The 23450-nt window shown below is 39.8% G+C and overlaps 1 protein-coding gene across 2 annotated transcripts in view; it reads left to right on the top strand.

Annotated features, from left to right (window-relative positions):
- Lrrc7 (leucine rich repeat containing 7) overlaps positions 1-23450 on the top strand; it is a 471125-nt gene that overhangs the window by 121742 nt on the left and 325933 nt on the right. The window lies entirely within an intron of this gene.

Genomic DNA, 23450 nt, shown 5'->3' with positions numbered 1-23450 from the left:
ATTTTTTCTTTCTTAAAATGCCACACTCTTTGAAAAACACTGTGTTACTAGAGAATTAAATGCCTGAGGGTAAATGTAGAGCTATTTGTCAAACTGAAATGTTTGATTTAATGGAATTTAGTAAAATGTTTTGAAAGATAGATGCTATAAATGACACTGTAGAATCACTTTAATCCAGCCTCAAATTATTTTGTATTAGAATGTGTAGTCATCTCTAAGACTTCATTTAAATATTTATATTCCGTAGCATATAACAGATTGTTGGAGACTTTTGACATGCTATTCGCATTGGAAGTGTATAAGATAACTCATTATATTCACTTCCCTTGTGGTATTTGGATACAGTTATTTTTAACATAATAAATTATGTTCCATTATGACAAACATTAATCTGAATTTTGTCATATTTTAAGAATTTACATGTTTTAACTGTAGAGTTAATGCTGAGCTCCACAGACATAGCTGGCAGAATAGATTTGTGTTTTGAACTGGTTTGAAGTGTAGGTAAGAATCAAATGCACTGCCTGCATGCTCAGCAAGCGAAATACTCAGAGTGTTGTGTAGTGATACCAATAGATACCATTTTGCAGTAGCTTTTATGTCTCTAGAGTGATCTTTTACATGGTGGATTTATGTCTTTTAATCCTATAAACAATATTAAATAAAAACTAAAATGTGAAAGTGAAAATGCTATTCAGCCAAAAATACTTATGAATATCCTTGATTTTAAGTACTATTTCTGTTACTAAATCTATAGGAAATACTGGGCTTTCTCTTTTCTGATTCAATACTTCATGTTCATCTATGGTATAGGTCTAGAAATCTTACTTAAGGCCTCAGAAGATATGTGGATACATTAATAGATGGTTCCCAGAGAGTTGCTGGTTACCATAAACAGTGATTTCATGAGTACCCTTTTAGTGAATTAAATAGGCTAATGGTTGCTCAACTGCAGTATACTCTGCTGTCTATCCTGATGATTGTTTCTGTCCATACGGCTTTATGGAAAGATGGACATCACATATTTGTTCAAATGTTCTGCAAAACTACTTTGGGCTGTGCAGTAAGACTCAAGCAGTCCTGAGTCAGGCCAAATGCTCCAAAAAACAAAGCTGAAGTTAGTTACCTGGTTCTTTATAGAAAAATTTGTGTTTATAAAGTCTCACTAGGTAACCCAGATTTTCCTCTTGCCTCAGCCTTCTAAGTGCTGGCATAATGATTGAGCCGTTCCACATGGCTTAGGAAAGATTTGAACACCTCTCTGAAGTACTGGTTCTTAAATTGTGGCATCTAAACCAGCAGCATGTGAATCACCCAAGAACTCAATAGATGTGTAGATTCAAAGGCTGGTGGCCAAACTTGCTGGATTAAATATCTCATCGGACAGTAGTGATCTGTACTTTAAGAAGCCATATTAGAGACTATGATGTAAGGTTAAGCCTGAAAGTCACCAGTTAAGCAAGTAATTGATGGAAGCCTAGAGTAAGCCATCAGCTACACAGGACTAATGATGCTCGATATATCGGTAGACGTATTTCATACTTCAGCCATGTTGCTTTCTGGTGTAAACTACATCTGTTGACTACATATACTTCGTATGTAGTTAAGAAAGGTATTGCTATAACTGACAGAAGCCCTCACATGGTGTGTGTGTGTGTGTGTGTGTGTGTGTGTGTGTGTGTGTGTGTGTGTCATCTTCCCCAGAGATTTAGGTTACCCCTTGTTGGCTTTTTGTTATTTCTGTTGTTCTTGAGGTCCAGCTTTTGAGTCCATGGTGGTCTGATAGGATACAGGACATTATTTCAATCTTCTAGTATATGTTGATGCTTACTTTGTGACCTAAATATGGTCAATTTTGGAGAGGATTCCATGAGGTTCTGAGAAGAAAGTATAATCTTTTGTGTTTGGGTGAAAAGTTCTATAGATACATGTTAAGTTCATTTTTGGTGACATCTGCTAGTGTTATTTTTTCTCAGTTTAGCTTCTGTTTTGTTGACTTATCCTTTGGTGAGAGAGGAGTGTTGAAGTCTCCCAGTATTAATGTGTATGGACTGATGTGTGGTTTAAGCTTTATTAATGTTTCTTTTACAAATGTGGGTGCCTTTGTATTTGGGACATAAATGTTCAGAATTATGATGTAACCTTGGTTATATTTTCCTTTGATGAATATGTAATGTCCTTCCTCATCTCTTTTGGTTAATTTTAGTTGAAAGAATACTTTATTAGATATTACAATGGCTACTCCACCCTGCTTCTTGTGTTCATTTGCTTAGAAGACCTTCTCCCAGCCCTTTACTCTCAGGTAATGTCTATCTTTGTGGACGAGGTGTGTTTCTTGTATCCAACAGAATGTTGTGTCCTGTTGATGGCTCCATTCTGTTAGTCTGTGTCTCTTTTCTGGAGAGTTAAGACCATTAATGTTGAGAAAGATTAATAACCAGTAACTATTAGGTCCTTTTATTTTGATGCTGGTTGTAGTAGTGTATTTGTGTGCTTGTCTAATTTTTGTTTTGATAAAGTGGAGTTATCTATTCCTGTACGTTCCTGGGTGTAGTTAGCTTCCTTGGGTTGGAGTTTTCCTCTAGTACCTTCTGTGGGACTGGATTTGTGGATAGGTACTGTTTAAATTTGTTTTTGTCAAGGAATATCTTGTTTTCTCCATCTATGGTTATTGAAAGTTTTGCTGGCTATAATAGTCTGGACTGGCATCTGTGGTCTCATGGGGTTTGCAAGACACCTGTCAGCCCAGGCCCCTTCTCGCTTTTATGGTCTCTGCTGAAAAGTGGGGTGTGATTCTCATAGGTTTGCCATTATATGTTATTTGGCCTTTTCCCCTTTCCACTCTTAATATTTTTCTTTGTTATGTACATTTATTGTATTTGTGTACAGAGTTTATTCATTTCCTCCATTATCATCTTCATTAGGAAAGATTTGAAGTCATTTTCTTGTGTTTTAGTTGTGTTAGAGTTTTTACGGCTATTGCTTTAGGATAACTGGGCTCTGGGGATGCCATATTATTTTGGCTTTTGTTGTTTGTGTTTTTATGCTGGCCTTTAGCCATCTTGCTGCCTCTGTCATTGGGTGGTAGTTTCTGATATCTTTCACTGGCCATTGAGAGAAGCTTGTAGGTGACTAGCTATAGGCTGAGAACCCTCACCTGTGGGGATCAGGGAATTATTCAGGTGGATTAGACATATGACCTGAGGTCGGACCCTGGGATTTTGTGTAGACCAGCCAGGTGACCTGAGGTCGAATCTACTTCTGTTCCACACCATGGTGGCTCCTCTCAGCAGAGAGACTTAGACACTGTTGTTTTGCATTCCACAGTTCTTTCTGAAACTCAGAGTTCAGGTCCCGTGTGCCCCACCAGGCATGTGGCTAGACTTTGGAGTCCATGTGCCTGCCTGTGTAGACCCATAAACTTTCTGTGGATTGGACAGATGTCCTGACACCAGATGCACTTGTGTTCCAGACTCTGAGGTCACCTCTGGGCTAGAAGACCAGGGCCTGGTATTTTGTAGCCTACAGTTCTGTCTGAGACACAGAGCTCAGATGTTGCCTGTCCCACCAGACATGCTGTTAGACCTTAGAGCTCAGGCTTGTGCCTGCATGGACCTGGGAAGTTTGGATTGGTCCTGTTACCTAAGGGCAGATCTAACTGTGTTCTAGACCATGGGTAGAAAAACATTGGTGTTTTGTAATCTTCAGTTCAGTCTGATACCCAGAGCGTAGGTGCCATGTGCATGCAGGCAAGTGGCTAGACTTTAGAGACTGCATACACACTTGCAGGGACCCAGGGACTTTTCTGTGGATTAGCTGTGTAGCCTAAGGCCAGACCCACCCATGCTACACATAGTGTGGACACTTCTCACGTGGAAATAACCAGCACTGGTGTTTTGTATTTCTCAGTTCTGTCCTAGGATGTGTGATCAACACCGCCATCTTGGATCTGTGCCTAGGTTGCTCCTTGTAAAAGGGAAGTCCTCACTGTGCTCTGATAGGGAGACATTAATCCTGAGAAAAAGATGCCATTTTTTAAATAGTAGAAACAAAACATTTTGGTAGTCTTTTTAAGTTTAGAAAGGCACGCAAAGAAGTCTATTCTACATCACAACACATGTGACAGTAACTAGCAGCAAAACAGTGCTTGTTATTTTCATAATGCCTTGATGCCTTAATGGACTATTGTGAGAATATGAAGAGTTATATGATGTGCTGCACAGATCCTGAGACATAAAAAGTTGTCTTTGGCCCTTTGATTTCTCCCCCTTCCTCCTACTTTGTCCCTTTTAGCTTCTTAATATTACTGTCTTGTACCAAATTAATTTTTTGTTTGAGGATAATAGAATATGTTTTATATCAAAAATATAATTTATCTGAAAATTCATGAACCTCTAGCTTCCAAAAAATGAAATTTCAGAAACTGAAAATTTATGTTACTTCTTTTGATAGAAAAAAATATGTGGCACACTTCAAGTTTCACCCAGGTGGCATCAAGCTGATCCTGAAATTGCTAGAATACAAGTCATGTTATGTTTCAATGCACTCTTGATGCCACAGGTTCAACCCAGGGTCCAACCCATACCTTCTGGTCACATTTCAGGGAGAGTTGCCGCATGAGTCGCTTTTCAGGGAGAGCTGCCGCATGAGAAAAACAGCATCATAGGAGGTCTAGGGGCATCATCCACTCATTATAAGAACAGAGAAGAATGTGGAGCTCAGATGACAGCATCTCTTTGTGAAAGAGGGTCTTGATAAATGGAGTAATTCACACTGCCATCATTTGTAAGCTCTAATCTTTTATAGTGCTTTCAATATTGAGATTGACATTATGTCACCAGATACTGTCCTTGGCTAGTTGTTAAATATTAATTTTATCTAGCTGTGCTGAATCTAGAAGGCTGAGCAAACATCCAGAAAAAAAATAAGTTAATTCTTATGTAAACATACTTATAGACATAGGAAATTATTTCTTATTTTTTTTTTAAAAAGTCAAATAAAAATTTGTCATTAAAACTATAATGAACCCTCAGTCACAGACCTGGGGTGGGGGGAATAGGGTGAAAGTGGGAGGGAGGGAGGAATGGGTGGATAGAAGTGAGGGAGAAAAAATTGAGATGTAATCTGAATAAATTAATCTTAAAAACTAAAATGAAACTGAAAAGCTTCTGGAAGGCAAAGGATGCTGTCAACAGAACAAAATGACAGCCTATAGACTGGGAAAAGCTCTTCACCATCCCACATCTGACAGAGGACTAATATCCAAAATATATAAGGAACTCAAGAAATTAAACACCATCAAGCCAAATAATCCAATTAAAAATGGGATAGAGAACTAAACAGAGAATTCTCAACAGAGGAATAGCGAATGGCTGAGAAACACTTAAAGAAATGTTCAACATCTTTAGACATCAGAGAAATGCAAGTCAAACAACTGTAAGATTCTACCTTAGCCATTATAATGGCTAAGATCAAAAACTCAAGTAACAGAACATGCTGGTGAGGATGTGGAGAAAGGGGAACACTCTCCCATTGCTGGTGGGAGTACAAACTTGGAAATCCACTTTGGAAATCAATCTGGAGATTTCTCAGAAAATTGGGAATAGTGCTACCTCAAGACCCAGCTATATCACTCCTGGGCATATACTTAAAAGATGCTCCACCACACAACAAAGACATGCGCTCAACTATAGCAGCTTTATTTGTAGTAGCCAGAATCTGGAAAACCAACTAGATGTCCTTCAAGGGAAGAATGGATAAAGAAATTGTGGTACATTTACACAATGGAATACTACCCAGTTATTAAAAACAAGTATCTTGAAATTTGCAGGCAAGTGGATGGAACTAGAAAAGATCATCTTGAGTTAGGTTACCCTGGCCCAGAAAGACATGCATGGTATATACTTCCTTATAAGCAGATATTAGCCACATAATACAGGATAACCTCACTACCATACACAGACATAAAGAAGCTAAATAACCAGGAGGACCCTGGGGAGGATGCTTAATTCTCATTCATAAGGGCAAATAGAATAGAGACCGGAAGCAGTTAATGAAAAGTAACAGGATGAGGGCCTACCATACCAGTCCTCTGAAAGATTCTACCCAGCAGGTGATCCAAGCAGAAGCTGAGACTGACATCCAAACTTTGGGGTGGAGATCAGAGAGTCTTATGGAAAAGTTGGGGCACAGAAGGCCCTGGAGGGGACAGGAGCTCTACAAGGAGACCAATGGAGCCAAACAATCTGGGAGAGAGGTGGGCTGCAGGGACTGATGCACCAACCAAGGACTATGCATGGTGAGGACCCAGACCCCCTTCTCAGATGTAGTAGGTAGGCAGCACTGTCTCCTTATGGGTCCCATAATATGGGGAGTAGGGGCTACCTCTGTCATGAACTCTGGTGCCCACTTGTTGATTGCTTCCTCCTGGAGGGGTGGCCAGAGGAAGAGGATGCACACATTCCAGATGAGAATTGAGAGGCTGAGGCCAGAGGGTAGGGAAGGAGCCTCTCCCTTTCTGAAGACTAGGAGGGGAGGAGTGGGTATGAGGGAGAGAGGGTGTGACCAGGAGGCAACAATGGAGGGGCCTACAGTCAGAAGGTAAAGTGAGCAAATTAAAAATATAAATAATGAAAGAAAAAGGAAAAAGACTACAATCCTGATCATATAAAAAAAAAAAAAAAAAAAAAAACACCTGTTTATGTCCTGTTCCAAAGATCTCCCCAAAGAGCCTTCTGTGGCAGCCCCATTTGCTTGCTTGACACTTGCTCCTTCGGACGAGCCTGATGGGACTGCAGCCCGTCACTCCAGTGTGCAGCTTCCATTCAGATCTCACCGATAACCTCCTCATGCTGCCGTCAGTGTTGCTGTCTCCATGTCAGCAGATACAACAAACACACTGGCTTAATTTGTTGTGAGTTCAGACGTAGGTTCTCTGCTTCTGGTCTTATCAGAAGCTCAGTTTGGGAAGGTTCCATTTGTGAATGCTTTCAGTGTGCTAGTAGAATTTATTCCTTTAGAGATGATAACAAACTGTCCCTTCTTTTTGTTGGCTGCCTTCTGGGAACACCGTTTAGGTTAGGTTAGGGTTATGGATCTGTATATATTACTTATATCCTGGTTTTTAACTTCTTATGTGGTCCTTTAAACTCATCCATTCCTTTCAAGTTTGCCAACTCACTAAAATATAATGTTTGATATATTCCCTAATGATCTTCTTGATTTCACTAGAGTCTACTGAAAAGTTCCTCTTACTTCTAATTTTATTAGTTTGAGATTTCTCTTTCTTTGTATTAGTTAAGATTTTGACAATCTTGTTAATTTCTTTTTTAAAATAAACTCTGTTTAATAAATTTTGCATATTGTCTTTCAGACTGCCGCTTATTAATTTCTCTCTCAGCTTTATTATTTCTTGACATCTAAAGCATTTGAACTTGGCCTCTGTTTTTTTTGTTTGTTTGTTTGTTTTTTTCCTAAAACCTAAAAGTTTACTATTGGGTCATTTATTTGAGTTAGTTTTAATTTTTCTTTTAATGTAGGCACTTATAGATATAAATTTTCCTTTTCATAGAAGCTTGGCTGTATTCCAGAGGTTACTGTAAAAATTACTGCCATTTTCATTTGATCCTAGAAATTTAAATTTTTCTTCAATGACCTGCTATTCATGCAGAGGTGTGTTGTTCAGGCTCTAAGTACTCCTGTGGTTTCCAAGGTTTCGGTTACTCTTGAGTTCTAGCTTATTCCACCACTAACTGATAAGAGACAAATAATGTTTTTTTTATTTTGATTTGTTGAAGTTTGCTTTGTGATCGGTAATGTGATCGGTTTCAGAGAAGGTTTGATTTGCCACTGAGATGAAAGTGCACTCTCCCTCTGTTAATTGGAATATTACATGTATATCTGCTAAATGCCATGGGCCTGTTGTATTACACAGTTTTTACGGCTCTTTATTGATATTTAGTTTGGGAGACCTATCTACATATGAGAGTGGGATAGTGGTGCTTTCTATTGTAGTCAGGACATATGTAGCCATTTGTATCCTTTATCATTTGTTTTGTGAAACTGGGAATCCTAAGACTCAAACAGTGCTGGCAAAATAAGAATTTAGACTGATAAATTTCACTAACAAAAGTCAACTGAAAATGGATCAAAGATCTTAAAATGTGAAAAACTGAAAACATGGGGAAAGCATCTCAAGATGCTGGCACAGGCAAGGTTTCCAAACAGGACTCCAGCTGCCCAAGGAGTAGCCTGACTTGACAAATGAAAATGAATATTAAAATAACTTTGCATATCAAAGGAAACTTCTGGAAAGTAAACAGATATCCTACATGATGAGACAAAACTTATGTGAGTCACACTTCAGATACGAGGTCAATTTCTAGAATATATAAAGAACTATAAAAATTACGACATATATATACAACTGTCAATCATTGGGCCAATGAGATGAATATTATGTTTAGGAAAACTGACCAAAGTAAGTACTTATGCCATGCAACTATTTCAGATATCAAAATGTTTTACATTAGTCCCTTTAGTGAAGATCATTGTGTTTAGTCCTGTTACTATCTTGGTATTAGCCACTGGAAGTGAATGAACCTGGTCCTGTGCTTGAGCTGGCTTTACAAACTCCTTACACTGTAAACTGTAACCCCAGAGTTCTGGCTGTGTGTTTCCCTCTATACCATGGTGTAATATGTCACGTCCTTGTAACTGATCATATTTTGTAACCATCCTTTTCCCCCTACCACACAACTACATGGGATAAAACAGGGTTTCATACATGGTAGACAAGTACACAATACTGACCTATATCCCACTACACTTACTCTTTTTTAATGTTTTAAAATAGTTTGAGATAAAGCCTTGATAAGTTGCTTAGCTTGATCATTCCATAGCTAAGCCAGCTTTAAACTTTCCATCTTCCTGCTTTAGCTAACTGAGTAGCTGAAATTGAAGGCTTATGCATTAATCAACTACCCCGCCTTTTGACATTGATTCCCACTTTACTTTTCTCTTTCAGAGACCTTGAAACTTTGACAGTCACTTTTGATAAGAAATATAGATTTTAAGAGTCGGTGAATCAACAATAGAAACATTAAACAAATTAGATGCTGTATTATAAATAGAGGAAGATCAGTTAAGAATGTGAATGCAATATAGGCATGGACTCCTCTGGCGGAAAAGACTTGGAAAGTTGTAACCGCAGCAGTAGGGAGATAAAAGCAGAATAGCAAATTATGGTCTAACCTGAGCTACATATTCAGACTCTCTTTCAAATAGCAAAACAAGGAAGTGATTCTGGAACTCCATTCCTCTAGTCAGCTTCTTTGCAGCTGAGCTGGGTGAAAAAAACTCTTCTTCATCTGCTCCTTATTTCTACATGATGCCCCACCTCTGTCTAACAGCGCAGTTTTGTGCACTCATCTGAGGGGAACCAGAGTTCTGCAGTCCTCGTGACTAAGGTTCCTTTCTTCTAGGTTCCTTTCTTTTTCTTCTTCTTCTTCTTCTTCTTCTTCTTCTTCTTCTTCTTCTTCTTCTTCTTCTTCTTCTTTTTCTTCTTCTTCTTGTTCTCCTCCTCGTCCTCCTCGTCCTCCTTTTTCTTTTTTGAGACAAGGTTTCTCTGTGTAGCCCTGGCCCCTGGCTGTACTGGACTCACTTTGTAGACCAGGCTGGCCTCAAACTCAAAGAGTGCTGGGATAACAGGCGTGTGCCACCACGCCCAGCCATAAGATTCCTTTCTAAGATGACTAAACTCTACAACAAAATCAAATTGATAATATACATGATTTTAGCAAGAGGGCTAACAACAAAAACAGAGAATTCTGATTTTCTCTAATTGTGAACCAATTAATCTTATCAAACATCATGCTGTTTAGGTTAAAGTTATATAGTATCAACCAGTTGATTAGAAAGCTGAACTTGTACTCAGTTAAATTCTATATCCACACATATAATCAACACATTCCACTGACTACTTGTTTTAACACAATATAAAAGAAAGATTAAAGGGAGGTTAGGTAAAGTTGGATTCACAGTTTAAACATTTTTATACTTTAGAAATAAGTAACAGCAGCTAAAAACCTCATACCACCCTAGGGTGTTCAGGTCTGTTTGGAAGTTTTTGCACCTCAAAGCAGTAATAAAAAATCCTAGCAAAGAACGTATTTAAGAACACTGTATCCTTGCTTTGGTACAACTACCTTGTTATTTCTGCAGCATCTCCCCTAAGATGAAAGATCAGATACAAGTTTAGAAAACATCCATCATCATTTATTTTTCTCTCACCTGTTACCTAGCTACCCGTTAGTTTGCGTTGGATTTGAGCCTATATGGGATATATACCCTGAAATGCAATTTGTCCAGTCACATAGTAGTTAACTATGAATGGGTTTTAACCTCTAGCATCCATGACTGGAAGGAACCAAAGAATAAGGGATACTTGACAAGAAAAACCACAGGTAAAATCCAGAAAACTGATAGGAAGCTTTGAAAGCAAAGTTTTATCTAGGCCATTTTGGTGAAGGATTGATTTGTTATCAGATAAAAGACTATTTAAATAAGATGTTCATGTCTTAGACTTGTCTTGTTTCTTTGTAAGCTTAGATTTTCCAAAGCCTACTTTACTTAGGGTGCTTAAACACTTCAACCTCACTTCTAATCAACTAACCAAAGGGAGAAATAATGTTAATAGGAAAAAGGGTTTGTGGATCCATTTAGACGTGGTTCCACTCTGAATTGTGCAGATTCCAGAAGTCCAATTCAATAGCCAATACCAAACAGCAACAGGAATCTATAGCAGTGGCAGGATCCAGCAGAAACTACAGGCTCTGCCAAATAGGCACGAGTCAGCGGAAGTGGCAAGAATCAGCCAGAGTACCACAAGAAGTTCTCTGGAACATTTCTCTCTGCGAAGCAAAGACTAGCGAAGACCAGAGAAGACCATTGAATACCAGCACAGCATTCCATGGCATAGCAATGCAAAAAGCCTCATCCTTCCAACCACCATGCACCTTCTCATGTGTCTGCTCCCAGCAAAATATCACATGCCCTCTCACAAGACAGCTTTCAGCAAAACACCATATGGTACACCTGAGTCTTCAAAGGAACCAGAAACTTCTACTTCATTTATTATTCCTTCCTTTGTGACCACGTTTCAGGTTCCTTTCTTCTCTCTTGGGGAAAGATGAATCTCCTCCTCATTGTTTCTGACACTCTTTGGGCAAGAAATTTTTTTTCACATACTTCCTTAAGTCTTCCTGTGTTACTTTCTGCAGTCCTTGTGTTGTTCCTGTTGTACTTCCTGTGGTTCCTGGGGTTCTCATGTAGTAATCCCTGCAATACTTTCTGCAGTCCCTGTGTTGTTCTTGTGGTACATGTCTCTTTTAGGCCCCTCAGTTATTAGCTGCTTAGGGATTGAGGAGACACATTTTATGCATAGTTTTATCTCTGTTATTAAACACAACAATTGATGTATAATCGCCTCCTTAAATAGTGAGTAATCATGAAAGATGCAACTTAATTACTACTACAGAAGTTACAGCTAAAAGTATAGTTGGACTTGACATCCAGCAAATTACTTCTGTATTCCAGTGGCAATCTCAGCAAAGTGCCAGGCAGTTACATATCATCTGTCATTTTTATGATTTAAAAAGGCCAGATTGGATGGCTGGATTGTTGTTTTTGACAATTGAGTTCTTTATATAAAAGAATTATGTAAACCTTCTTTGCAACATCAGCTCTATCTAAAGGAAGGGAGGGCTGGATGCTGATACAGGGACTATTTCAACCTTTACAGATTCAGTAAACTGCTTAAGGATCTAGAGAGATGGCAGCAGTTAAGAAACTTGATGCTTTTCCAAAGGACCCACTTTTTTTGTTTTTGTTTTTGGGTTTTTTTTTTATTAATTTATTCTTGTTACATCTCAATGGTTATCCCATCCCTTGTATCCTCCCATTCTTCCCTCTCTCCCATTTTCCCCTTATTCCCCTCCCCTATGACTGTTCCTGAGGGGGATTTCCTCCCCCTGTATATGCTCATAGGGTATCAAGTCTCTTCTTGGTAACCTGCTTAATTCCCAGCACTAACATTAGGTAGCTCACACCTACCTGTAACTCCAGCTATAAGGCATCTGATGCTCTTCTCTGGGCTCCATGGGAACCTGCATGGTGTACATTCACACACAAACACACACAAACACACACACACACACAGAGAGAGAGAGAGAGAGAGAGAGAGAGAGAGAGAGAGAGAGAGAGATTTAAAATTTTTTTTCATATAAATGCATAACAATCTGAAAATCATCTTATCCTTACTAAGGCAAATATCACAGATAAAGGTTATGTGAGATTACCATTATTAAAAGTTTCAGCCCATTAGTCATTGTCCCCATGGCTCTAAGACCATGGGTAAGCTGCATAATTTAACAGAAATTGGTGTTCTGTTCATTTTATGATTGGGAAATATAAAAGAAGAGGAGCAGTAGACTAAGTCTCATAATCCTTATTTAAGACCCAGTCATTTCAAACCAACCATTTGGCCCAAGATTTCCCACGCCAGCCCACCTAGCATCTCCCTAGGAGTTAAAAGCCTATAACCCACGTGCTTCCAGGGAGGGACTCTTAAGACACAGATAGCAACAGTGGTGGGAAACTACATAAGTGTAGAGAAGACTCTATGTCTAAGGCTCTCCATAAATTTTATTCTCCCAGTCTATTCATGGCAATCATTAAACCTTCAGTAAGCTCCGGAAGCATTCAATTGCCCTGTAGACATCAGATCTTTCTTTCCATTGAATCATTATAGGGTCAGAGAAGGTCTATACTGCCAACTTTACTTCAGGAGAACTCTGGAACAGTCTTGACACTTCATGTTTCATTCTCTTCTAACTGCCGTGTGCCATGTGCCACACATATGATCAGATTGCATTAACCAAATATGCTAAAGGGGTGTGTGTGCTTCTCTCTACTCCATGGTGCCTTTGTGACATATTTCCATGGTCCATTTCTGTATCAACTTGATATTCAATGTTTAGCTAAATATTACTTTTATGTGCATAAAATGTAATTCCATGACAGGCCACCACTGCCATTAAATGGACTAAGTAAATTAGATCACCTTTCCCTACAGTGAGTGGACACCATCCAACCTCTGATGGCCTGGAGAGGACAAAAAGGGGGTAAAGAGCTAGATTCATGCTGTCACACCGAGGCCATGTGGACATTGCTTTCCTCTGGTTGCTATTGCTCTGGCAACAGCAGATACAGCATCTCTCTGCCTTTGCCTCTGTTTTCCAGGCCTTTCAGCCACAATTCTGCCTACACCAGATCTCTAGCATTCAGGAAAAGGCTCTTACACATCTCACGCACCAGAATTGTCGTAATAACGTATTATATTTTTAATGAGTCTCATCATATATAGATAATATGTAATTTATACTTTTCTATAGAATGATAATTGATACACAATGTAAAAAACCCTAAAGCCCAAGTAGACAAATACTGACACCTGATGGAGTTGGAAAAAACAAACACAAAACAAAGTAAGTTAGGAAAAATTCATAGGTATTTATACTGTGAAAAAATGGAGTAAAGTCACAGCACTTAAAAAAAAAAACAAATATAAACGACGTACAAGAATGAGGATGCCTGGAGGACGCCTGTTGAGAATCTGTGGCTTACGTCTGTACACTCAACTAGCAGAACTTTCCTCTCAGGGATTGTTTGCAACATCTGCAGAAGCAGTTGCCTAAAACACTGGTCGTGGTTTTGGAGGAGTTAAGACACTCTTGTGTCTTTTTCCAAAGTTTAAGAACTTGCAACGCTGGACACTCAGTTTATCAGAGCTTGTTTTTGTTGTTTTTCTGTTCCACGTCATGTTTTCGAAACTTTAACATTCCCCTTTTCTTGCTGAGCACAGCGGGTGTTAGTCTGAAGAGCCAGTGTCTCTGACCCTTGAGCCCCAGTGGCCACTGTCATCTGGGTGGCTGTAGAGGTCAGGTCCATCGAACCTAGTCGGCCATTCTTGTCTGTTCCCGCACCACCATGACCCTGACCTGAGCCTGCTGTCCCTATTGCACATGTGTGTCCCAGGGGGACCTGGCGTGGAGGAGGGTTACTTCTTCAAGAAAACTGTTTTCCTCTCCAGCAGAACTTCATACTGCTGCATCTTTTTTTTCAAAAGTAAAATTGACAAGTAATATTTCATCACTCCTTGTTATACTTCAAAATGAGGTTGCCATGAAAATTACAAGATTTTTTAGATAGGTAAAAGTTTTAGTATAAATTTTTCTCTGATGATATTAAGAACATACTTATACATGTATGCCTGTATGTATATGTACATACATACATATATAATCTTCATTGCCTATCTGACACAGGATTCTGAAGAGAAAATGAAGAGAACACAATGCTTATATATAGAAATTTATCTTCAGGAGTTGGCTCACCTCATTATGGAGGTTGCCAGGCACAGTGAGCTGGCAGACTTGAAACCCAGTGTGGCAATTCAGGCTCAAAAGATGTCTCCTCACAGGAGAGGGCTCAATCTTTTCCTGCTAAAGCTTTCAGCTGACACCCATCCAAATTAAAAGCTCGATATGTTTTCCACATGGCTTACTGATTTACAGGTTAATCTTATTCAAACCACCTTCACAGAAACATCCAGACATAGGTTAACTGAGTATCTGTCACTCTGGTCCAGTCACACTGACAAGTTAATCTTCATAGGAAATATTTGTTTGCCTGGCTACTCTCTTTTCAGGCCTCTGAACTGGATTTAGCTTGAATGGCTTCCCTTGTGGACCTCTTCCTTTCTTACACAATGTTATCCTACCACTGCTTACTACTATTTTATTGTTACTTACTCACTACTTTAGAACCCAAACATATTTTTGTAAATTATTTCTACAAATGTGATGTCATTAGGTCTCCCAAATGAAAAATAGGCTATTCTTAAATTCTAAGCCTTCAAACTATCCTCTGTTGTAATCCTGCCATATTTGTATGTTAGAGAGTGTCACCAAAAAGAACTTCCCCACTTATAATGAAACCCAAGGCCAGATGGGGCCTCTCTCCACTCTGCCTTTCTCTTCGTGTGAGAGGCGCCTCTGGTGCTGAGTCTTGTTTTTCTGAAAATTGCCCGGTTCCATACATTTCTTTTTTTAATAATTTATTCAGATTACATCCAGATTCCTATCCCCTCGCTAGTATCTTGCTGTTCCTCCATCTCCTTCCCTCTTTTGCCCTATTCCCCTCCCTTAGACCTCTGAGAGAAGGAGACCTCCTCCCCCACTATATGACCACAGTCTATCAGGTCTCATCTGGACACCCTGCTTCCCCTTCCTCTGAGCACCACCAGGCCTCCCCACCAAGATGAAGTGGCCAAATAGGGAGCACCAGAGTTCATGTCAGAGGCAGTCCCTGCTCTTCCCACAACTATGGAGAATGTGCTGTCCATCGGCTAGATCTGCATAGGAGGTCTAGGTTGTCTGCATGCATTGTCCTTGGTTGGCACGTCAAAGGTGTATGGAAGAACGGGGAGATAGAAGGATCCATAAATTTATTGAGAGCTCTCTTAGGCAAGATAACTTGAGAATCCATAGAAATAATGAGTTTTAAACTCACCTAAGAATAGCATGAATATTTTGTGGGTTTTATATTGTGTTGGTTTTCTGTCTCTTCCTTTTTAAATATGTCCAGTTTTTTTTTTTCTGGGCTCCTTCTTACCACCACTATTTTTCAACCTACAATTCCTCACTTCTATGCAGGCTTTTTTTTTTCTTTTCCTATATGAGAGAATTTTATTTTCTAGGTCACTAAACAAACACCATTCTTGCTTTTATGACCAATGCAAAGGCCCTTATAATTTTTTTAATTAATTTTATTATTTTATTTATATTACATCTCGATTGTTAGCCCTTCCCCTGTTTCCTCCCATTCTTCCCTCCCTCCCACTTCTCCCCTTCTCCCCTCCCCTGTGATTGAGGGAGACCTCCTCCCCCTATATATGCTCTTAGAATATCAAGTCTCTTCTTGGTAACTTGCTATCCTTCCTCTGAGTGCCACCAGGTCTCCCCATCCAGGGGACGTGGTCAGAAAAGGGGCACCAGAGTTCGTGTGAGAGTCAGATCTCACTCTCCACTCAATGGTGGAGACTATCCTGTTCGTCAGCTAGGTCTTGGTAGGGGTTCGAAGCTTACTGCCTATATTCTCCTTGGCTGGTGCCTTAGTTTGAGGAGGACCCCAGGATCCAGATCTGCCTGTCATAAAGTTCTTCTTGTAGGTTTCCAGGACCCTGTGGGTCCTACTATTTCCCCATTCTTCCATGCTACTCTCGCCTAAAGTCTCAATAGGATGTCCTCTCCTCTGACCCACTTTCTTGGTAAGTAAAGATTTTCATGGTACGTATTCCTTGGACTAGTGTTTTGATATAAGTGAGTATATACCGTTTGTCTCTTTTTGCTTCTGGGTGAACTCACTCATTATGATAATTTCTAGATCAATCCATTTGTCCACAAATTTCGGGAATTCCTTGTTTTTAATAGCTGAGTAGTATTCCATGGTGTAAATGTACCACAGTTTCTTAGTCCATTCTTCTACTGAGGGACACTTAGGCTGTTTCCATGTTCTGGCTATTATGTATAAAGCAGCTATGAACATGGTTGAGCATATGTCCCTGTTGTGTGGTAGGGCATTTTCTGGGTATATTCTAAGGAGTGGGATGGCTGGGTCTTGAGGAAGCCCTATTCCCATTTTTCTGAGAAAGCGCCAGATAGCTTTCCAAAGTGGTTGTACTAGTTTTCTATGCAGGCTTTTAAAAGAACTTTTTAATTGAATTATTTTTTATATATACATTTATATTATTACACATATGTACAATAAACTACCTACAGCAATAAGAACCATGAAACAATCAGGAATTACATAAATGTTACATTAATAGTGTTTGGGCTATTTGTATTTGGCAGCCTTGACAAGAACATCTTTCTTGTCTTCATGAGTCTAAAATTCTGAATGTAAATCAATATCTATCATATCTCCTCATTATCAACTTAAACATCTATCTAGACCTAAAAAATCTCAACTCCTAAATACTGAGCTTAATTGTAAAACTATCTGGTCTTCAACACCATCAGAGACTTGAGAAGGAATAAAACTAATTGCCCGAGTAAACAGGGGGTGCAGGTTAGCATCTTCCCAAATGAGAAGGTGACAGAGACAGTTTGCTGCCTGAGTAGTCACCCAAAACTCCCTATAACGCTGGAGCATCATCTTCAGCCTTCTGTTCCAATATATCTGACAGACATATTTGTGAGGCAGGAACTATTGAGGACTTGTTTACCCTGTATGCAGGCTTTTTATCTGTGGCCACACTGTCACATTATCCTTGATGGTCTCTCTAGAGGGTGTACTATCCAACTGTTCTCTGAAATTCTCTCGTCTTCTGTAGATTTCTCTATGCTCTGCATCTCTTTTTCTACATCTCTGTTTTAGATTACTCAGATCCTAGTCTATCTATTCATTTGAATGTCTGTTTTCCCAAGCTTTAGGAAACTACACTATTTCATAGCTCTCTAATTTAGACTATAAAATGCAAATGTTCCCCTAAGGAAATCTCTCTCTTCAAAGTAAACAGTTTTTTATTTTCCACTGCTCTGTTCCCAAAATAAAACCCAGACCATCTCATTCACCCCTGTGCATCCCAGGCCTGTTACTCAGTCTTTCTTAAAGCCTGATATTCTCCAAACATAGGCTTTTGTTTTTCTCCTCTTAGCCTCTGATATGCAATAATTTCAATAAATGTTTTGGCATTTGTAATTCCACTGAGGGCAAAGCAGATGTTCTTCATCATAAGAATTGGCCATCATTTTTTATTTGTGTGTCAATTCACTAATATTTAAAGGGTGGTAGGAATGCATACTGAGTGCTGGTTTTTTGCCTCAGAAGAACACAGAAATCATTTGCAGTATGAATTCTTCCAAAGACTCCAGTAGCTAGCCCACCTTCACTAGCAGAGGCAGAATACAGATGCCCAAATGTGGGGCTTGCCTGCAGCTAAGAAGGGGTCAAAGTATGCTTAAAACCCCAGATTTTCTTTCTTATTTATAAATTGATTTATTTAACTACTTTACATCCCAATTTCAACTTCCCCTCCCCCGTCTATACCCAGTCCCTCCCTCTCACCTCACCTCTCGCTATGCCTTCCTCTCTTTCTCCTCAGAGAAGGGGAGACCTCCCAGAGATATCAACCCACCTTGTCATATCAAGATGTAGTAAAACTGGGCACATCTTCTACTGAGGCTGGACCAGGCAGCCCAGTTAGGGGAAAGGAGTCCACAGGCAGCAACAGAGTCAGACAGCCCCTCCCCCTGCTGTTAGAGGTCCCACATGAGGACCAAGTTGTACATCTGTTACATAGCTGTAGGAGGCCTAGGTCTAGCCCATGCGTGCCCTCTGGTTGGTGTTTCAGTCTCTGGGAGCCCCTATTGGTCTAGGTAGTTGATTCTGTAGGTTTTCTTGTGGTGTCCTTGACCTCTCTGGCTTTTCCCATCCTTCCTCCCCCATGTTCCACAAGATCCCCCCAGCTCTGCCTAATGTTTGTCTGTGGGTTTCTGCATCTGTTTTTATCAGCTGGTGGGCAAAGGCACTCAGATCAGAGTTGTGCTATCTTCCTTTCTGCCATGGTAGAAGAATATTATTAATAGTATTATGGGTGTTTTCCCTTTCATGGCATGGGACACAAGCTTGACGTGCCATTGGTTGGCCATTCCCTCCCTTTCTGCTCCCGCTTTATACCTGTACCTCTTATATCCAGGAAGAACTGTGGGTTGAAGGTTTTGTGGCTGGATTGGTATTTCCATCCCTCCACCGGAAGTCTTACCTGGCTACAGGATGTGACCTTTTCATGTTCTATATGTCCTATTGCTAGGAGTCTTAGCTAGGGCATAGATTCCTGGGAGTTACCGTTGTCCTAGATTTCTAGCTTGTCCCAGAGATGCCCCCACCCCAACACATACACATTGCTTCCAGTTCTCTGTCATCCTGAGAGTGGCAGGAGTTTGGCTGCTCTTCTGCCTTGCTCTGGTACCAACAGACCTGAGCATAAACCTTTCATGAGTTAGGATCTGCCCTGAAGTCAAAATCTTCTAGAGCCAGCTTATGAAAGTGGGAAGCCCTGGGTCTATCCAAAGCTTTCCTGGGTATTACTTCATTTACCAAAACTATCTTCTGTAGATCTATCTTCATTTTTGTAAAACAAAAACAAAAACAACAAAAAATCTAGCAGTCGTGTATGTGGCTTGGGTACTCGCTTCAGTGATCTCCTCAAGAATTTGTATGTTGCTTCAACACCAACTGCCACCAACTGAGGCTGTTGCTGGCAAAGCCCTGAGACTCCATGTGGAACTGAAGGAAGAGAATGGCTGCTCTTTGCATCTTCAGAACCTCAAAATCAGATATCTCTTCCATCTGTGGAAAATAGAGAAAATTTCAGGATTTGGAGAAAGGGCTCCCCCATGAAACACGAGACATGAGCAACCATCCTCTTCCCTCAAACCGTACCTGTAACTGTCTGCATGTGGGCCGCTCTTCAGTAATAAAACTGAACACTGATACCTATAGTGCCATCCCAGGATGCAAAGCAAAAGACAGAAAACTCAAAATTGCTCCATGATTTCATGAAAACTCCAATTCCAGCTTAACTCCCCCTTTCAACCAGTACTTTGCTGCACAAATGTCAGTCTCTCCTGACAAAAGGGATGCCCTCCCAAAATACATGGTCCAAGATATAATCAAAACCATGTTCCACAATAAGACTTATCCAAAGCTTCAATTTAATAAGTGAACAAAAAGCCTTCCATAACCAGAGAATTCCATCTGTGCCTCCTTGTATAATTTTGTCTTCCCAAAAAAAATCTTGAAAAGTGAAAAAAAAAAAAAAAACTTCTAGTCTTCTTAGCCTCACCTTCCATGCTAAATATGACTGGGATGTCAGCAATCACATTCCATGGCACAATGGATAAGCAACTAGATATTTGGCTCCCTTTTAAAGAGTTTAAAGGGGATATCCTTTTTTTTTCCAAACCTTAGAAAATAACCCTATGGTTGCTTTAATTCACAAAACATAAATTTGATTTTTACAAGAAGAATATCTCAGTCTAAATTGTTGTCCAACATTTTTCATTCAACTTTAAGAAATCCCTTCCTTTGCTACTCACCGCAAGTATGCCTGTTCACTTGTTTGTCTCAGTCAGGAGAGTGTGGTGTCCATCTTCTTACTCTCGGCCCTATCATCTGTCACTTCTTCTCTAATTTCTTTGCTCAGATTGAGAAGGGAACTTGAGAAGCTTTGAGGAATACAGGAAAGTCTTATGTGGATAGAGACTTTGCTCCCTACCAGTGACGAGCCATGCTTACCAGAAGCACATGCCATGCCTTTTCTTAAACCTCTTCCTTGGCAGAACTTTTCACCTGACCTCTCTGGATGCACTGTCCCTTCAGAAGGTCCTTGAAACTCCTTTGCCATCTTTGGGTAACTGAAGATTTGCCTCCAAGTTGTTCTCTGAGGATTTATCTGTCCCACCAGACAGTTATATCAGGCAGGACCAAACAGATGGACAGAGATGCTCATGCCTTGCTTGCTTAATAACACTGAGCATGCATAAGACTAGGTCAGCAAAGATAGGTACTAGGACCTCTGATTACCTTGGGCTACTTCGCTGTGAGGGTAGGACAAGCACCAGTCTTCTGTATTTGAGTGCAGGAGATAGACTACAGGTTTTCAGAGGACTCCAGAGGAAGCCTGTCTCCCAAAGCGTAGAGACAAGGATAGCATCCTCCTCTGCATAAGATTTGTATTCACAAGAGAGCACATAACAAATCCTTCTTCACAAATCCTGCTCTGATGCTCGTGCTGGGCCATGGCCGTTAGGAGTAGCTGGAACACAAAGGGGGCCAAGGTGTCTACATTTGATTAACATTCTCCTCATGGCTAGCCTTGGGCCTTAGGAATTTGCTTCTTCTTTATAAGTTGTTTTTTTTTTTTTTTTTTTCATAGAGAACAATACTAAGGCTTATATGAGTTTATGTACAATAAAGCCTGTAGAGAGTTACTGAAATGCAATATATACTACGGTACTATTTTATAAGTCATAGCACAGTGCTATGTTTTCCTGTTAGGTGACTTTTTCTGGGGAGACTAAGTGATTTATATTCAGCTAGATAGGGCACCAACAATAGATAAAAAGAAAGGATTTGCTGGGTCTGGTTTCGAGAACCAGTAAGCCTATTTAGGGTTCCATACAGGATTGTGAGCTACTTACAACAGGCTATACCACTGAAGAAAAATCTCTCTTTCTCTTCCTGGCAACTATTAACTGCCTTCAGGGAGGAGAATATGGCTTTGTGAACTCTTCTTTCTCTCCAAAAGAAAACAGTGGGTCCGGTTTTGTGTGGGTTTTCTAGTAGAAACCACATTAACCTGGCATCTTTTACCTCACAACTATAAGCAGAAAATCAAAGCTGGAAAGCACCTACCTATGTGAGGTTGGTTTCACTACTTTCCTAGAAAAGCAAAGCAAGGCTTTGAAAGAAACCTACTGTCAAATCTTAATAATATATGTGGCCATTTGACTCCAAGAGAGAAAAAAACAGACTGAGAAGACACAACAATCTAGAAAAGTGTAGGAAGCCTCCCAGAAATTCATGGCTACTGCCTCTTCAATGGTGTCATTTCTGTGATTTGGCCCCAAAGGTCTGAAATCACCAACTTTCCACTTCAGGATTTCAGACATTTCCAGGGAGTTTTCTCCTGCAGCTTAGAGCCAATCACTGTCGGTGCTCCCCGTGGCTCTGTCTCTGTCAGCCTCTGGGGTACCTGAACTCCTACCTGCTACATCTGTAGCTGTAAACTCAAGGAATCTGCATTCAGATAAGGGTATTTCCTAACTTGAAATAGATAAGATTGTCCCTGTGGCTTAAAATTATGGATAGAAGACAGCTATCAGGCTTCAAAGAACTTCCTGTCTGAATTTTCAGGTCAAATTCTGCTTGTGAGAAACTAAGGTTATCAGTTAGGAAACTGCTGTGTGTTAAATGTGTCAGCTTCATGAACTGTGTAAGTGCAAACACAGCCTCAAGCAGAAAAGCTTCTAACAAATTGATAGCTGGTAACTCATAGCTCTGAGGAGGCAGGGATTGTGCCTCTGTGGCTCCTGTGTTACCACCAGCATGGAGCACAGGCGTGGGCATGCGATGATGCTCAGCAAATACCTGTCTTCTGGATAAATTAATCAGTAAAAGACATCTTCATTTTTTAAAAAACATACATACTTTCATTTTTGTTCTCTTATCTTCCACATGAAATGAAAAGGCAAGTCATTAAGTTGATGGCATTTTAAGCCACTTATGTATTTATGAATTCATGTCTCTTGGTGGTTCCTGATGGATCCATTAACAATCAAACCTCCAACCAGCACAAGGCTGTTTCAAATCTAGAGTATGTAACTGTTTCTGTGAATTAAAACTCTTAAAAAACAAGAAACTGTCTGGTGTATTCAGAACATTCTAGCTTTAATAAATCTTGTTGTTTAAACTGAGTGGGTGGTTTTAAGATCATTGAAATTAACTCACTTCAAATTAGTGCACAAAGGTTGCTTGTGTTAAATGATTCCAAATGATACCTGGGTATTACACAGGTCAAAGGAGAGTTTATTCTAATGTTTTAATTGTTTGAATTAATGCTGTTTAAAATGAAACGCATAAAAAAATCTTTGCATTTATAATTTTAAACCATGCTCATAAGTTCAACTACATTTTAAACCAGACATTTTGCTTTATTTTGTCTGCGTCTGGGTATCTGCAAAGCAGAACACAGATAAATGCTTCCTTATTAAGTTAAAAACAAAAATACATGTGACTTTTTGAGGCATTTGTCTGGGTGTCTAAAGACTGAAAGGTGTTACCTCTCTCTCTGCTCATAGGTCATGGTGTTTTCACTTGCAACACTTGGCACACTATGTGTCCTTCGGGTACTGGGGAATGACACAGAGCATGTCAAAAGCACATTGGTCCTTACTGCTACCTCCTGATATCAACACTGCTGACCACATGTGGCAGTTCTGCATTCAGCTGCACTCTGGCTGGCACAGTCATCCACAATACTTTGTCTGGATGCCACTTCCAGACAGCCCCTGACATGCAATGTGTTGGCCACAAAGTTACCTTAAGGCTTTTTATAAGCTTTTGTCTTTTTCATGTTTTTCTACCTGTAGAAAAACTCTTAATTAAATTTGTTATAAAGAGTATTAGAAGGGTCAGGGGAGTAAAGAGAGCATTGAAACGAATTCTTTTACAAGGGGAATTTTATGTTTTATTTTAAATTTTGAGAATTCATATAAACGGTGTATCTATGTCAATTCCTCTCTTCCCTCTCTCCATGTTACTGT

Source organism: Acomys russatus, chromosome 23 (assembly GCF_903995435.1).
Source record: "Acomys russatus chromosome 23, mAcoRus1.1, whole genome shotgun sequence".
NCBI lineage: Eukaryota > Metazoa > Chordata > Mammalia > Rodentia > Muridae > Acomys > Acomys russatus.
This window is presented reverse-complemented; position numbering and strand designations above follow the sequence as displayed.